This window comes from Bos mutus, chromosome 13, assembly GCF_027580195.1.
Source record: "Bos mutus isolate GX-2022 chromosome 13, NWIPB_WYAK_1.1, whole genome shotgun sequence".
Taxonomy (NCBI): domain Eukaryota; kingdom Metazoa; phylum Chordata; class Mammalia; order Artiodactyla; family Bovidae; genus Bos; species Bos mutus.
The window spans coordinates 74,454,520-74,472,692 of record NC_091629.1 but is presented as its reverse complement, the minus strand read 5'-3'; the positions used below and the strand labels follow the sequence as shown (position 1 = coordinate 74,472,692).

Sequence of the window (18,173 nt, the reverse complement as noted above, 5' to 3'; positions counted from 1 at the left end):
TCACTATTCCTCACCCCAGCAACGCATCTCTTGATTTACTAACCTGTCATATGGTGAACAGGACAAGCTTGCAGGTGGTAAAAAGCCCAGTAAAACCCTTTTCTGACCGCACAGGGTGCTCTGGAGTTAACATGTCTCTTCTAACTTGTCCCATTTAGGCTGACATGGTCAAGGCTTTATGCGCCTAAACTGATTAGTCATTGGAAGTGGGCTTTCCCTGGAAGGAGGCATAACCTTGGGTTAAGCAGTTGTCTGCACCTAAGATAGTCCCTGAAGGAACTGCTGCTGAAGGCTGTCTGTGAACTGTACTCTCAGCAACTGGGCAACAAGTTCCCCATTGAAGAGAGAATCTGCATGGCACTTCCCAGTGTCCTCCACATACATTCCAAAGTCAATAAAGTTTACCAAATGATAAACTTAGCCTAGCTGGTCACAGACTCCAGAAGTGAGGAAAAAAAAATGTGGAGACTGGCTTAAAGTAAGATTCCAAGACACCGCCCCCTGCCAACCAAGCACGCAGAAGTGATATGGTCTGATCACCAAAATTAATGAGGATTTAATTCCAAGAACTGCCAGGAAGGATCTGGTCAGGAAGGACAAAGAAGCTAGTGTTCCAGTTTCTTGCAGGAATAGGCTGCACTGTTCCCACTGCATGATTAATTATTGATTTGTCTTGCTAACAATTTAACAAAGATAATTACTCTATTAGACTCAATTCTGACTCAGAAGGAAGTATTAATTGTTGAAATTATAGTGATAAAATACCCTGAGAGAAAATGAGCATGCCATTAAAAAATTGTAATGGGATGTTAAAGTATTGTGTTCAGCCCTAAAACACTATTCAAAGGTACTCTAAAAATGTAAGGCTTTATTGTTATTATTCATTTATTTTTTGATCACGTCACACAGCTTGTGGGATCTTAGTTCCATGACCAGAGATCCAACCTAGGCCCAATGCAGTGGAAGCAACAAGTTCTAACCACTGACCACCAGGGAATTCCTAAGGTTTTATTATTTTTATGTAGCACCTGTATTATAGAGAGTGCTGAACCTGAATTCAGAAGATCTGAGTTTACATCTTAGCTCTGTACAGGAAGAATTCAACTCGATTTAATTCAGCAAATATTTATTCATATTAAGTATGACAGACACAATGTTAGGCATAGATCTTGCCTTGAAGTAAAGGGAATACAAATGCTATTGGTTATAGCTTCAACCTCTAGGAAAAGGAAAAACTGGTAGAGGTCTGAAATGGGTAAATAGTTCCTCTACTTTCAAGATGTGGAAAAACACATTCATATTCAAGAAACAGCTTGATGTCAGCCTCCTTAAGTTCTAATTTTTTGAACAAATTTTTATACACAGTTTATGACCTTGAGTTAAGGACATATGATCACTAAGAATTAGGAAGTTGTTTGGAGAATGTTAGGTTAAATCTCATTCTTCTTTTCTGAAGCCTGAGGAGTAGCATTTGTATAAAACACCTATAGCCTATGTTTTATGATATCTTATGCACATGGCACCCCACTCCAGTACTCTTGCCTGGAAAATCCCATGGATGGAGGAGCCTGGTAGGCTGCAGTCCATGGGGTCGCGAAGAGTCCGACACGACTGAGCGACTTCACTTTCATTTTTCACTTTCATGCATTGGAGAAGGAAATGGCAACCCACTCCAATGTTCTTGCCTGGAGAATCCCAGGGACGGGGGAGCCTGATGGGCTGCCGTCTATGGGGTCGCACAGAGTCGGACACGACTGAAGTGACTTAGCATAGCATAGCATGCACAAAATGGTGAAAAGGAAACTGCATGAGAATGAAAGTTAATGCTTTTAGCCAGTTCTATAACCGTGTATGCCGTCCCAAGTGGTGCAGGGGTAAAGAATCTGCCTGCATTACAGGAGACACCCCTTCAATCCTTGGTTTGGGAAGATTCCTTAGAGGAGGAAATGCAGCCCATTCCAGGATTCTTGGCGGGGAAATCCCAAGGACAGAGGAGCCTGGTGGGCTACAGTCCGTGGGTCGCACAGAGTCAGACACAACTGAGTGACTGAGCACAATAACCATGTATAACCCATGCTCCCGGTTCATTTTACAGCTTGTACACCTTCTGTCTAAGGAAGGTTTACTTCTCCATGGCTTTCTCTACTTTATTAACTGCTAATTCTACAGTTTCCTGATACCAGACTTCTGTGTGGGGTTGGAGATGGGGGAACAGGAGAGGGTGTTTGCCTATTTTCTGTCTACCAATGCTTATTAAGGCATCCTCCTAAACAAGGGCAGTGCACTCTGTATAAGGCATTCTTATAACTAAAATTTTATGTTTTCAACCTCATCACAGGTAGATTTTCATCTGTCATCAGTGGGTAAATATAATACTAGAGATTTATGGTGGATTATTGTGGGCTCTAGGCTCTAAACTTGGTCCTGCCTTGTTACCTTCTACAAAGATTTGGATAAAAGATTGATAAGCATGCTTGTCAAAAACTTGAATGACAGAAAACTAGGAGAGTTTGATTGATATAATCAATAGGTTGAAATAATCCCAAATGAACAAATGAAACTAATAGACATAAATATAAAATCTTTCACTTAGATTCAAAAATTTAGATGAACACATAAGGATGAGGAGAGACTTGGTTGTAATGGGCAGTTTTGTGTTTCTTCTTGGTGAGGATATAGTCCCCAGTTATTAAATTCAACATGAATCTAGTTGTTGCTGTGACAGTATTTAGCAGCCACATTTAAGCAAGAGAAGTTATCCTAGGTGATCTGGGTCGATCTGATTCAAACAGTTGAAAGGCCTTAGGAATGGTATTGAGGTTTCTCTGAAGAAGAAAAAATTCCAGCTGTGAACAGCAGCTTCAGGTCCTGCCCAAGAATTCCTGTCTGCCCTTGTTGATAAACTGTCCCATGGATTTTGGATTTGCCCTGCCAGCTCCCATAATAATCATGTAAGCCAATACCTTACAATAAATCTTCAAATATATATCACCTCCTGGCTCTTTTTTTTTCTGGTTGAACCCTGGTTGATACACTGGCGTAGTACTTTTAGGTGAGAAAAGATTTCAGCTTGCTCTAACTTTGTCACGGATCATCACTGGAAGTGGGTGCCAGAAACAGCTCACAGAATCTTAGACACAATGAGCACACACCACAGGATTCAGTGAGGATGGGGGCAACAGCTCCATGACCGGAGTCCACATCCATAGCAGGGTTATTCTGTCCAGCTCCAGCTGCCTAAGATCACCATGGGGAAGGGATTTTGGTTTAATTCAAGTTAAGAACTTTATAAGAAAGAGATATCTTCAATAATGTCACAGGCTGTCCTGTATGACGCAGTGAGCTTAGTCACATGTATGTAAATGCTGCTGCTGCTGCTAAGTCACTTCAGTTGTGTCCGACTCTGTGCGACCCCAGAGACGGCAGCCCACCAGGCTCCCCCTTCCCTGGGATTCTCCAGGCAAGAACACTGGAGTGGGTTGCCATTTCCTTCTCCAACGCATGAAAGTGAAAAGTGAAAGCGAAGTCGTTCAGTCGTGTCCGACTCTTCACGACCCCATGGACTGCAGCCTACCAGGCTCCTCTGTACATGGGGCTTTCCAGGCAAGAGTACTGGAGTGGGGTGCCATCGCCTTCTCCCTATGTAAGTAGGAACTGCTATTATCTGCCTGGAATATCTGATGAAAGATGCTGGCCGAGATGACCACTAGCATTTCCTAATTCTAAGATTCTATAATATTACTTTTAATAACTATGCTTCTAATGCATGCCACTAAAAGTCCTCCTCCTTTCAGTTAATGCTGTTTAATTTCCCTGGTTTAAAAAGCCTGGTTGTCTTCTGATTGTCTTTCTAGAGCCATTCCATCTTGCTCTATGCCCACTTGGGTTCTTCAAAGGACTCCTTTGTCCTCTAGCTTCTGCTTAGATTTGGCTGAGAGGCACCCCCTGGAAGTCTGAAGGGTAGGAAGAGAGTTAAGTATTCCCTGGTTTCCCAGGTCTTATTTGTTATGGGCTGGCTTTGTCCTTGACCTAAGGTCATACTTCTGTTAGAGAGCCCTCTCCATACACCTCTTGCTTGCTTTCTTGGCTTCGCTGTAGCCACTGCTGCCTAAGACCCTTAAGATCTAGGGGTGGTAATGAGATTGCTGTTACTACACTGAGTGGGGGTGGGGGCGGTTACTTTGTGGATTCTCTACACTCTGTGCCCTTTCAGAAATAGGCCCTTGATCAAACTTTACTTATTTTCTTGGACTCCGAAATCACTGCAGATGGTGACTGCAGCCATGAAATTAAAAGATGCTTGCTCCTTGGAAGAAAAGCCATGACAAACCAAGACAGCCTATTAAAAAGCAGAGACATTACTTTGCCGACAAAGGTCTGTATAGTCAAAGCTATGGTTTTCCCCAATAGTCATGTACAGATGTGAAAGTTAGACCATAAAGGAAGCTGAGCACTGAAGAACTGATGCTTTTGAACTTCGGTGTTGGAGAAGACTCTTTAGAGTCCCTTGGACTGCAAGAAGATCAAACCAGTCCATCCTAAAGGAAATCAGCACTGAATATTCATTGGAAGGACTGATGTTGAAACTGAAGCTCCAAGACTTTGTCCACCTGATGTGAAGAACCAACTCATTGGAAAAGACCCCGATACTGGGAAAGATTGAAGGCAAGAGAAGTGGATGACAGAGGATGAGTTGGTTGGATGGCATCACGGACTCAATAGTCATGAGTTTGAGTAAACTCCGGGAATTGGTGATGGACAGGGAAGCCTAGCATGCTGCAGTCCATGGGGTCGCAAAGAGTTGGACATGACTGAGAGACTGAACTGAACTGAACTTAAATGACTCAATTTAAATGTGTCATTTATATCCTGTAAAAATCCTACCTGGTACTTCAAGTCAGATGCATGTCAACATTTTTATGTCCTATATAGAGCCAACTCTTCAACTGAGCAGTGAACCATCTTTTGGAATAAATATGGGAAAATACTCTTAAAATATTAAGATTTTAAAGATTTAAAATCTTTGTCAAGGTAAGACTCATAAAGATCAAGCAGAGAATAGAGTCAGTAAGAGTCTTTCTAGCTCCAAAACTAACCCCTCTCTCTCTTCTGGAATCCCTTGGTTCTCAATTTCTAATTATTGCTCTTATTAGTAGTGATCACTTTCTGGTACTTATAATACTTATGCCAGAAGGAAACACTTTCTAATTTATGTAAATCTTTATGAATGGATGTTATGACTATTGCAAGACAGGGCTTCTCAAATGTTCTTGAAACGTTTAGCTAGGCAGCGATGAATGCATGTACACTCCCTAGAGATGTGGAGGAGAGGAAAACATCTTTTTAAAGTCTTAGGTTTGATAATTCAAAATGTGAATTTTGAAATGTACTGTATACATTATACCATTAGTTCTAAAATGAAAATGTTTTCAATTATTATATTTACAATTATTTATTTCCCTTAAAATTATGAAGTAAATTTTGTGCTCAGGAAATTGAGCATCTTTGCCATTTAGTTCAATATTTTCCCTAAGCCATTTTGAGAAGCATGGGATTAAAAGCACTTGTCCCATGCTTACTTGCAAAATACTGTCCACTTACTTTGTGAGATGCATATGGTCCCCTTTATTTCTGTGTTGCAAGTTTCAAACCTTATAAAGTGGAAATCATATAACCTATCTTAAGTTGACTAAACATTAAAACAATATGGGAGATGCTCAATTAGAGTTAGCTTAGTATTTATTATTATTAGGCATAATTCAACCAGTTCCATATAAGGGAAAATGATATCATTTGAAGGGTGGCCTTAGTTACTCTTTTAAGAAGCAGAAGCTCTTTTTATTAATCTCTACCTACCTTATTCGCCAAATTAATCAATGATTTTCACATCTTCTATCCAACTTACAGACTGACGTTCACAGCATATTGAATGCTTTGTGGCTAGTGGGATGCTCTTTGGTATAGGTGTTACTTCTGTTCCCACCCTTTGCATATTTACCAAAGATCGGGAGTGCGTGTTGCCATTTGTATCAATTGTACTGTTATTATAATTACAGAATTTAACCAAACAATATGCAAACTTACTAAAATAAGTGCAAAGAAAATGTTTCTATGTAAAGTGATCGAAATATTATGAAAAAATGTGATGAGAGCCACTAAAAGTTATCAAATTTAATTGTAGGTAAACCATTTATATATGACTTGGGGGGGAAGTCAGTAAATATCTGGAAGGATTTTGCTCATAGTTGTTCTATAAATGTTTTTAGCACTTTGTTTCATTAAAAATCTGAGATGGGAAATCATAGATAATACAGTTTGAGTGTGGTTTACACTGGAAATACCAGTCTAAATAAAAGGCAGCCCATGTTTCTGTGTCAAAAAATGGTCAAATTTATGTTTCAGTGTTTATGATTTAGATTTAAAATAACTTTAAGATATGTACATATCATTTTCATAATGCCATTAAAAACTGGTATTCTTAATTTTTCTCTGCCAAAGAAGATTCCCTCTCTTACATAAGATGTTAAATGATAGACATTCATACATATTTGTTAGAAGAGAGAAAGCTTTCATGTACCACGCTTGAATGTTGAAAATGTCTTCAGTTTTGTAACTGAGCACCAGTTAGCTCCTGCACACAGAACCTATGGAGACATTATTTATATTTTTCTGGACTCTTCTTGCACCAGAGAAATCTATCAACTAATCAGGTATGGCTTTACTAGAGAGAGTTTTAGATTGCTAGAACAGGAAAAAAAAGGGTACTGTATTAACTTCAATTTTCTTTAGAGTATGAGAGTTTCCATTAGCAAAATATTTGATAAATGTTTTATTCACCTAATTATGGAATTTTGTTATCCATGAGCCCTACCTTGCTTGTTATTATTGGTACAAATTCCAAATCAAGTCAGGGGATAGAAGTTAACAAAATTTAAGGCTTTCATGGGTATAAATCTTTATGACTATATCCCAAGATTTCTTGGAAAGTAGCTATAAAATTTGATTTTAAATTACATGAAGTCATTTTAAATTTATATGTGAGAGGGAATTCTACTTACAATGATCTTTATTTCTTTTCCAGAGATCTTTATTTCGAATTCCTTTTTGTCTTAGTTTATGATGATTCTTCTTATTTTCTAAGAGATTTTCTTTTTTACTGATTACATTAATTGGTTTTCTTTGTTCCAATATGTTTGATAAATATTGTTTGACTTTGTTCACTGATACCTACAAAGAAAGACATTTTTGCTCATTTTTATGTGTTTTAAAATGAAACAAGAGACTCTTTAAAAATAGATTTACTGAGATATAATTCATATACTATAATATAAATGTATAATTGCACATTTGTTTATTTATTAAAACATTTATTTTTACTTTTTGGCCATGCCATGCAGCATGTGAGATCTAAGTTCCCTGATCAGAGATCAAACGTGAGTCCTCTGCATTGGAAGCCCAGAGCCTTTAACCACTGGGCTTCCAGGGAAGTCCCTATAGTTATACATTTATTATGATTCAACAGTCTTTAGAACAGTAACAGATAATGTGCAATCATTACCATAGTCAACTTTAGAATATTTTTTATCAGTTCAAGAAGGAACCATGAATCCTTCAACTCTTACCCTCCCTCTGCTCCTATCCCCTCTACTCTTATCCCCTCTACTCCCAGCCTCAAAGTGAAAGTGAAATCTCTCAGTCATGTCCAACTCTTTGCGATCCCATGGACTATAATCTACTAGGCTCCTCCATGGGATTTTCCAGGCAAGAGTACTGGAGTGGGTTGCCATTTCCAAGACCTTCTCCAAAGGGTCTTCTCGACCCAGGGATCAAACCCAGGTCTCCTGCACTGTAGGCAGATGCTTTACCGTCTGAGCCACCAGGGAAGTGGATCCATGGAACCATGAATCCTCCAACTGTTACCCTCCCTCTACTCCTATCCCCTCTACTCCCAGCCTCATGTAACCACTAATCTGGTTCTGTGTCTCTACACAATCCCCTCTTCTGGACTTTCCTGTGAATGAAATCATATAGTACATGAATTTTTGTGACTGACTTCTCTCACTTAGTATAATGTTTCCACGTTCAATCCTTGCTGTAGCTTGTATCGTCACTTCATCCCTTTACGTGGCCAAATACGACTCTTTATATGTGTACACTGCGTTTTGTTTCCCCATTTGTCCACTGGTGGACATTTGGGCTGTTTCCCCCTTTTCACTATTATGAATAATGCTGCTATAAACATTCATGTACAAGTCTCTGTATGGATACTTGACTTTATTCTTATCGTTAAGTTTGCCATATTTGGCAAATAAAAATACAGGGTGCCCAGTTAAATCTGAATTTTACGTAAGCAATGAATTGTTTTAAAGTGTGGGTGCCCTCCCTGGGTTGGGGAGATCCCTGGAGAAGGAAATGGCAACCTATTCCAGTATCTTGCCTGGGAAATCCCATGGACAGAGGAGTCCATGGGGTTGCAAAAAGTCAGATACAACTTACCAATAGACAACAAATGGACAAATATTATATGTTAACAAATGGGCCCACAGTATACAATGGCTCAGAATCAATAGCCAGGTCTTCAAGTCAATGTCACCTCTGCTTTACGCTATCATTCAGGATTTGGGCAGACAGAGGCTATGCTAGCTTCAACATGAGGATTCCAAGATTTCCCTGATTTGGCAGACAGAAAGGGAAGAGCACAGAAGATCTTATGCAGAAAGTTTTTGCTGTTGTTGTTTGCTTTTGCTTTGTTACATTTGACTTGCTTTGTTCAATTTTCTTTTATAGGCCAGACCTAGAAGTGGCAGACAGTGTCTTCAGCCACTTTCCATTGGCTGAAGCTGTCACATGGCCCCACCTAACTGCACAGGGAGCTGGAATATTTGGGTGTCATGAGGAAGAGAAAATGGATTTTGATGGGTCCTACAGCATCTGTGATACAATGGGATTATCATGCTATTGCTATTAAAAGAAATTTAATTTTCAACTCAAAAATAGCCAACAGCTAAGTTGAGGAGGCAGTGAAGCTTGGCAAATGCCTCTGATTGTCTGCTGTTGGTATCTCCTCCTTCTACAGAGGCTGTTTCCCGATTTTCACTCCTTTCTCACCCAGCAGGAGTGGGCAGAACCACAGCCAGCTGGAGCAAGTATCAGGGAGCCCCAGCAGACCGAGAGCCTTCCTCTAAATCTTAAAAGATTATATAATTCAATAGTAAGTATTTATTGTCTATCTCAGACCCTGTTCTAAGATCTGGGGAGATAGCCATGAACAAAAGTGTTCTCTGTCCTCATGAAGCTGAGGTTCTGGTGGGGAAGAGGAGTCAACTGATTAAAGGAGGTTTAAAAAAGCAAGAGTAAAAGGGATGGAATTGATTGAAGTTGGTGTTTTTGACATGGATGGTAAGGGACAAATTCTCAGATAGCTTTTGAGTAGACCCCTTTGTGGGAAAGTAGGGAGTTAGGTGAGAAGGCAATGGCAACATACTCCAGTGTTCTTGCCTGGAGAATCCCAGGGACAGGGGAGCCTGATGGGCTACCATCTATGGGGTCACACAGAGTCAGACATGACTGAAGTGACTTAGCAGCAGCAGCAGCAGCAGCAGCAGCAGTGGGGAGTCATAAAAACACCTTGGGAAAGAGAGTCCTGGGAGAAGGAATAGCAAAGACAGAGGACTTGAAGCAGGAGGAAGCAGGGGTGCAGTAAGACAGCCCACTGAAGCAGAATAGGGTGGCGGGTAAATGAGAAGTCAGAGCGGAAGCTCTGAGATCACCCTCAGGATTGCCCATCACATTCTGTGTGAAGCAGGGACCTGGGGAGTGTTCTGAGTGGAAAAGCAATCCTGACTGACTTAAATTTCCAAAGGACCATCCTGGATACTGTGTGGAGGATATTCTACGTTGGAGAAAGAGTGGGAAAAAAGGAGACTGCTGAAGTAAACTGGGTGAGAGCTGATGGTGGCAGTCAAGTCAGAAGATGGAAGTGATGATAGTGGCTGGTTTCTGGATATGTTTCAGAGGTATCATTGGCACAATTTTCTGTGGAAAGACGATTCATGTGTATTTTTAGTTTTTAAACAGCAAACCCAGTGGAAGTATGTTTTTAAACTCCAAGTTTAAAGTATGTGCTTTGGAAGTATGTTTTTAAACTTCCAAGGCCCATTAGAGACTGAATATAGCTCTTGATCAGAGTGACACAGTGTTTTGATAATCTCTTACTTGGCTCTGCTGCCTCTTCCCTCCCCATCTCCTGAAATTCAGGCCAGATGAGCTTTTCTTAAGGATCCATTTGAACACATCACTGACCAGCTCACAAGCCCTCAGTCCTCAGTGACAACAGGGTAGAATCAAACTCCATTGCACAGGATCTAAGACTGTTCAGAGTATGGCCTAAAAATGTCACAGTAATCTTATTTCTTACTACTCCCACACCTGCATGAACATCTGCAACAGCCAGACTCTTCTATTCCCTGTTCCCCAAATAGAACAGGTCCTTTCCTCCCTCCAGAAGCCCTTGCTTATACAGTCTTCATTGCTCCCTCTTTCCTGTTATCCCAAATACCACTCCTGTCCCCAGACCCAACTCAAATTCCACTTCTCTCTGACCCACAGTGATCTCCCTCTCCTCTGACCTTGTGATAACATCCCTTCTTCATAAGCAACAGCTGAGATTATTCTACATCATGTATTTCATGTTATATCTACTCAACTACTTCCAGATGCACTGTAAACTCTTTAGTGTAATTCTCATTTCAAGTAGAGTGTCTTGAGTAGAGGGAATCCTAATGGATGTGTGGGTTTCCTTATTTGGGGGAAATCCCTTGCTTTCTTAAAGCACAGGAAGAGTAGGAACATCTTCTCTCAAGAGAAACTAAATGATTTGTGAGTTTGGAGGAAAGAAGGTTGAGTTTATCTCACATTTAAATCCTACATTTAATCCTAATCTATTTGTGGCTAGCTCGTGCTTCTTGTGCCTGGCGTGTTCCCTTGTGGCTCAGACGGTAAAGAATCTGCCTGCAATGACATAGACCCAGGACACCAGGTTCGATCCCTGGGTTGGGAAGATCCCCTGGATAAAGGTATAGAAGTCCACGCCAATATTCTTGCCTAGAGTATTTCATGGACAGAGGAACCTGTCCATGGGTCACAAAGAGTCGGACATGACTGAACAACTACACTCTCTTTCTTTCATGCTTCTTGTGCCTAGAGACATTTCCAAAGAAGGGCCAGTCCTATGGTTTTTTGCCTGAAAGCAAAAACAAACACATAAGCAAAAACAGTCCTGGGATACAGGATGTACATTGAATAGCTTCATGTTTAAAAGAGTAAGGTATCCTGCTAAGGCTAGTGATTTGACTTAAGGGCTTATTCTGTTTTGTTTGGAAGATAATTAATTGGTTTTATTCTTTAAAAACACACAACTTTACATTTTAAACACAAGAAACTTTGATTGCTTGTTAACATATAAACAGATAACATGTTCATCCAAATTGCTCACATCCCCAAATAAATGTATTACAGATTTTAAAACTATTATTTTCATTCCCTTCATAGTATTTTCTGTTCACCACTAATTAAATGTGTCCAACTGTGGTTCTCCAAGCCAGGCTTCAGCAATATGTGAACCATGAACTTCCAGATGTTCAAGCTGGTTTTAGAAAAGGCAGAGGAACCAGAGATCAAATTGCCAACATCCGCTGGATCATGGAAAAAGCAAGAGAGTTCCAGAAAAACATCTATTTCTGCTTTATTGACTATGCCAAAGCCTTTGACTGTGTGGATTACAATAAAGTATGGAAAGTTCTGAAAGAGATGGGAATACCAGACCACCTGACCTGCCTCTTGAGAAACCTGTATGCAGGTCAGGAAGCAACAGTTAGAACTGGACATGGAACAACAGACTGGTTCCAAAAAGGAAAAGGAGTACGTCAAGGCTGTATATTGTCACCCTGTTTATTTAACTTATATGCAGAGTACATCATGAGAAATGCTGGGCTGGATGAAGCACAAGCTGGAATCAAGATTGCCAGGAGAAATATCAATAACCTCAGATATGCAGATGACACCATCATTATGGCAGAAAGTGAAGAGGAACTCAAAAGCCTCTTGATGAAAGTGAAAGAGGAGAGTGAAAAAGTTGGCTTAAAGCTCAACATTCAGAAAACTATTATGGCATCCGGTCCCATCACTTCATGGCAAATAGATGGGGAAACAATGGAAACAGTGGCTGACTTTATTTTTCTGGGCTCCAAAATCACTGCAGATGGTGACTGCAACCATGAAATGAAAAGATGATTACTCCTTGGAAGGAAAGTTATGACCAACCTAAAGAGCATATTGAAAAGCAGAGACATTACTTTGTCAACAAAGGTCCGTCTAGTCAAGGCTATGGTTTTTCCAGTGGTCATGTATGGATGTGAGAGTTGGACTGTGAAGAAAGCTGAGCGCCGAAGAATTGATGCTTTTGAACTGTGGTGTTGGAGAAGACTCTTGAGAGTCCCTTGGACTGCAAGGAGATCCAACCAGTCCATCTTAAAGGAGATCAGTCCTGGGTGTTCATTGGAAGACCAATGATGAAGCTGAAACTCCAGTACTTTGGCCACCTGATAGGAAGAGCTGACTCATTTGAAAAGACCCTGATGCCAGGAAAGATTAAGGGCAGGAGGAGAAGGAGACAACAGAGGATGAGATGGTTGGATGGCATCACCGACACAATGGACATGAGTTTGGGTAAACTCCAGGAGTTGGTGATGGACAGGGAGGCCTGGCACTGTGGTTAATGGGGTCGCAGAGTCAGACACAAATGAGCGACTGAACTGAACTGAATAGGCTTGTCCCCCAGGCCAAAGCTGAAGATAACTTCTTGTTTTTTTGCTGAACCAGCTGAGCAGATGGAGATTCCAGTTACAGGGGTGAAGGAGAATAGGGAGCCAGGAGGAATTGTGGGGGGGGAATTGGTGTCACCCCCCACCCCCCACACACACATACCTGTACATGTGGTCATGTCTCCAAATTGTGTGACTATATACATGGAAAACAAAAAAATGTTTTGGCTTTTTTGTTTAAGTGGGAGTGAGAGTCATGTTTGCCATGGAATGGGAAGTGAGCCTTGTTCCTTGAAAATAGGAGATACCGAGAAGCAAAAGAACTGGAAGGGAAGGGTTCTTGCCTGTCAGACGTACTTTCCCTGGGGCTCAAAAGTCAGGGGTGTACCTTGCTTTCCTTAACTATCTGTGTCCCTTTTCTTTTCTTCCTGGCTTATATACTTCGAAAGAGTCACTGTTCCTGGGCACTGTGTAATGTCCTAAATTCTGCTCAAAAACATCTTTGGAAAAAGCACATGAAAAGTAGGGGCTTATTGAAAGGAGAAGACAATAAGAGTGTGGCAAACCAAGACTCGCTGAACACCTCCTCATTAGCGGCCTTCGTCCACAGGGAGCAGTGGGGGGCTACAGGGCTCTGCCAGAGAGGGCAGAGTAAGCTCTGGCGGTGCATCCACAGCAGGCCTTGATCCAGGAGAACTTGGCCCAGTGTGTAGCCTTACAGAAGCTGGTGTGACTCTTCCCGCAGAAGAGATAAAAAGCAATTGTTCTCATCTTCACTCAAAAGTCTACAGAATCAAAAATTCTGGGGGTGAAGCCCAGCCATCTGTGTTTTAACAAGCCCCCCAGGTGTTTCTGATGCAAGTGAAAGTTTGGTAGTAGTGCCCTGCTACCCTGCCCTAGGTAGTAGTGAAGAAGGTAGACAGCAAATTAAAATGGAATTAAAGTACACTAATAAGATAGTATAAAATTTTGATCACTTATCAGACAGTGACAATGTTTACACATATAGCAAAGATACACTGAAGTTGATGTTGTCTGAATTACAGTTTTTACCAGGAATTTAAGTTAGATGGCTCAAGCCATCTGGATCTTAAATAAAGGTATGCATATATTTGGGAAACAAGGACTGGTGTTTTAAATTTGAAAATAACACCAATTTAATAGTTTTTTTCCTTTAAAGTAAGATTTTACTTGAGGTGCTTCAACTGAAGCAAAGATATTTTGGGTAATGATCTTTTTATTTTTCATTTTTCCTGGGCTATGTTAAGAATATAAAATAATCTTAAAATACTTTTTTTCTAACATGCCTAAGATTTTCTTAAAGCAAATATGGCAATAGCCACCTCTCGTTAAAATAGCCACCCCTTTCAAAGAAGAAATAACTCATTCATCAGCAAAAACATTTCTTTCTCTTGGTAAGGATATCGCTAATTATTTTATCATGTATTTGTACATCTACCTTCAAAAGTCACAGAATAACAACTGTAGATAGCAATCCAAAGATATGTGAGAAATGTGGGAAAATGGTTAAGTAGAAAGTAAAAAGGGAAAAGTAAAATAGCACCAGTGAAAGTGAAAGTCGCTCAGTCATATCCGTGACCCCATGGACTACACAGTCCATGGAATTCTCCAGGCCAGAATACTGGAGTGGGTAGCCTTTTCCTTCTCCAGGGGATCTTCCCAACCCAGGGATTGAACCCAGATCTCCTGCATTGCACGCAGATTCTGTGATAGTAGTAATATAGTGCTAATATAACACTCTACTAATCATTAGATGCATTGTAAGGGTAGCTTTAAGCATTTAAGAGAATATTAAGAATCCATATATATTAGAGTATTTATATTCTGTATTTTTATATACAAGGAGCATAAAATTATAGTTAAACTTATAGCCATATTAGGTATTCATGGTACAGGGAATAAACAGGTTATTACAATCAAAAGGTAACCCTGCTACTGCTGCTAAGTCGCTTCAGTCGTGTCTGACTCTGTGCAACCCCATAGATGGCAGCCCACCAGGCTTCCCATCCCTGGGATTCTCCAGGCAAGAACACTGGAGTGGGTTGCCATTTCCTTCTCCAATGCATGAAAGTGAAAAGGGAAAGTGAAGTTGCTCAGTCGTTCCTGACTCTTAGCAACCCCATGGACTGCAGCCTACCAGTCTCCTCTGTCCATGGATTTTCCAGGCAAGAGTACTGGAGTGGGGTGCCATTGCCTTCTCGAAAGGTAACCCTAGTCATCTGGTTTTCATCAGCCACTTTTTTCTCATAACTTTCACTAGAGTTTCTGTTCTGTCCCTTAAAAAGAAAGAAAATTCAGATACATGCTACAGCATGGATGAATCTTTGGCAAATCATGCTGAGTGAAATAAGCCAGTCACAAAAAGATAAATACTGTTATGATTTTAAACACTTACACGAGGCATCTAGAGTAATCAAATTCACAGAGGCGGAAACTACAGTGGTGGCTGACAGGGGCTGGGAGGGGTGGAGAGTTGTTACCTTATACATATCAAGCTTCAGTTCTCAAAGATGAAAAGAGTTCTAGAAACTGGTTGTACAAAATATGAATGAATGTACCTAACACTAATGAATTGTAGACATAAAAGTGGTTATGAGAGTAAGTTTTATGTTATGTATATTTTACAACAATTGAAAAAAAAAACACCAACCTTGAATTCTGAAACGCACTTGTTCCCAAGGGTTTTGGAAAAGAAACTGTGGTCCTTTAATGATGAGCCACCAAGTCGAAAGCCAAGTAGGAAAAGAAGTGAGAATGTGAGGGGGATGATAGCAGTAAAAGGTACAAATAGATCTGAGGTCTTGGTGGGGCTGAAGGATTGACAGAGTGACCTAGAGAGTACCAGGTTGTCATTGAAGACTTAGAATTTTGAATGCTTGATTTGAAAAAGACATCGCTGAGCTTATGACCATGGGGGCAGACAGAGGCGTGCAAATCTTGGAGCTGAAAGATCTAAATAACAGAATTAAGAGGCTAGGCTTCATGGGTGCTAGAATAATAGGAGCAGAGTTGGAGAGAAGCCTGTGAGTCACTTCCCTGTCCCTATTTCCTATTACTCTCTCAGTGAGAAGGCAGCAATACTCAGCACCCCAGCTAGGACTGATAATATATCCAATGGGAGAAAATTCCTGAGAGGGCTGCAGGGAATGTTGTCAGGAGGCAAGCAGATTTCAGTTAAAATGAACGTAAAGACAGTATTTGGAGAAGTATGACACCAAGACAAGTGATTAGAAAAAAAGAGTCAGGGGATGGAGAATTGTAGCAGCATGTTTAATTAAATCTTTAAACTTTTATTGTATCTTAACCACATGCAAAAAGTTTGAAAATATACTTTATACTTTCTTACCCTTTCTTATCCTTCACAATCAAGTTTAAGCAATATCAAATGGAGGCTTCACAAAGCTAAAAAAAATTAGAACCTTTGGATATTCCAAGTTCCAGTAACTGGCAGGCATGGTGTTGAATGAGTGAAATTTGTATTATAAAGATCTTTTATATTTGAATGGGATTGGTTATGCTAATCTGTAGACGGGGATAATAATTAACTATTTAAATAACTTCTGTAACAGAAATCTTAGGAGGAATGAATAGCATATGTGAAGGGGTTGTATAAAGTACTATTATATAACTGTAAAACATTAATCAAAGTACCAAGATGTGTAAAAAAAAATCTAACTCTTAGAAGAAGGTGTTAATCTCAAAAACAAGCAGAAAGTGTCTGCTTAGGTGAAACAGAGAAAGGAACTGAAGATCTGGGACCTCTGGTGAAATGGCAATGCTGGGAGTTGGGCTACCCATTTCTTGATTTCAGAGTTTTCATTTTCACTCTTGGTGGTGGTGGTTGTCATAGTGGTCTCTCATCCATACACTTGAATCGCTCCCTTTCAGGGCCTCAGTTACTCCCCTCTAGGACACTGGACACCTGAGCGTCTACCCCCTCTATGATCATGATCATTCTTTAATACTGAAGGAAGTCATACACAGAACTCCTGAAAATATTAGATCCTCAACACAAAATAAAGTGTATTTAAACATCATTTTAAATGTGTAGGTGTGTTTTTAGAGTTAAATGTTGGGGAATGGAGGAATAGGTGATGTGCTTGTGGATTTTAGAGTTCTAAAGCCAGAAAGAGAAAGCCTAGGGAAGCTAGCTATACTTACATAGCCATAGTTCAGTGAAAGTGAAAGTCGCTCAGTTGTATCCAACTCTTGCGATCCCATGACTATACAGTCCCTGGAATTCTCCAGGCCAGAATACTGGAGTGGGTAGCCTTTCCATTCTCCAGGGGATCTTCCCAATCCAGCGATCAAACCCAGTTCTCCCACGTTGCAGGTGGATTCTTTATCAGCTGAGCCACAAAGGAAGCCCTAGCTATACTTAAGTAAGGGTTAAAAAAATTACAGTGCAAATAGTAATTATTATGAAAGACAACTAGAATTTGCTGTGTCTGTAATGAAGGTAGAGACATGAGGAGGGCATCTTCAGTCAGATTATATCCTGACTCCTAAATATTATAAATAATAATATTTATTATAAAGGATCATGAAACAATGTGGCCAGTTGAGTAAACTGTTATTTTATCCTGGCTGTAGTGAAGCAGGGATATAAGGGAACTTTGCATTAGAGCCATTTACAGTCGTTGGTCTTTTCACTTTCACCGTCTGTGCTCTATGAGGATGGCACTCAGGAAGGCAGGAAAAGGAGAAGCTCCAGAGGAATTGTGAGACTGACAGTCTGCAAACAGGCTACCCTGGCATATTTTCCCATCTTGGACATGAAAATAGTACTTTTTTTCCCCAAATATTCTAAGATCTCTAGTGTAGTTCGTATTTTTCTTTTTATGCTTGGCTATACTTTGGAGAAGGCAATGGCAACCCATTCCAATACTCTTGCCTGGGAAATCCCATGGACGGAGGAGACTGGTAGGCTGCAGTCCATGGGGTCACAAAGAGTTGGACATGACTGAGAGACTTCACTTTCACTTTTCACTTTCATGCACTGGAGAAGGAAACGGCAACCCACTGCAGTATTCTTGCCTGGAGAATCCCAGGGATGGGAGCCTGGTGGGCTGCTGTCTATGGGGTCGCACAGAGTCAGACACGACAGACGTGACTTAGCAGCAGATACATTGGTGAAATTAAAAGATGCTTACTCCTTGGAAGGAAATTTATGACCAACCTAGATAGCATATTCAAAAGCAGAGACATTACTTTGCCAACAAAGGTCCATCTAATCAGGCTATGGTTTTTCCAGTGGTCATGTATGGATGTGAGAGTTGGACTGTGAAGAAAGCTGAGCGCCAAAGAACTGATGCTTTTGAACTGTGGTGT

The 18,173-nt window shown here is 40.5% G+C and overlaps 1 protein-coding gene across 1 annotated transcript in view; it reads right to left on the bottom strand.

Annotated features, from left to right (window-relative positions):
- The window catches only part of SEL1L2 (SEL1L2 adaptor subunit of SYVN1 ubiquitin ligase), a 119,404-nt gene that overhangs the window by 69,005 nt on the left and 32,226 nt on the right, over positions 1–18,173 (bottom strand). The window contains exon 3 of the mRNA XM_070382140.1: positions 7,059–7,227. The gene's annotated coding sequence lies outside the window, so the exon portion shown is untranslated. The remainder of the gene's footprint in view (positions 1–7,058; positions 7,228–18,173) is intronic.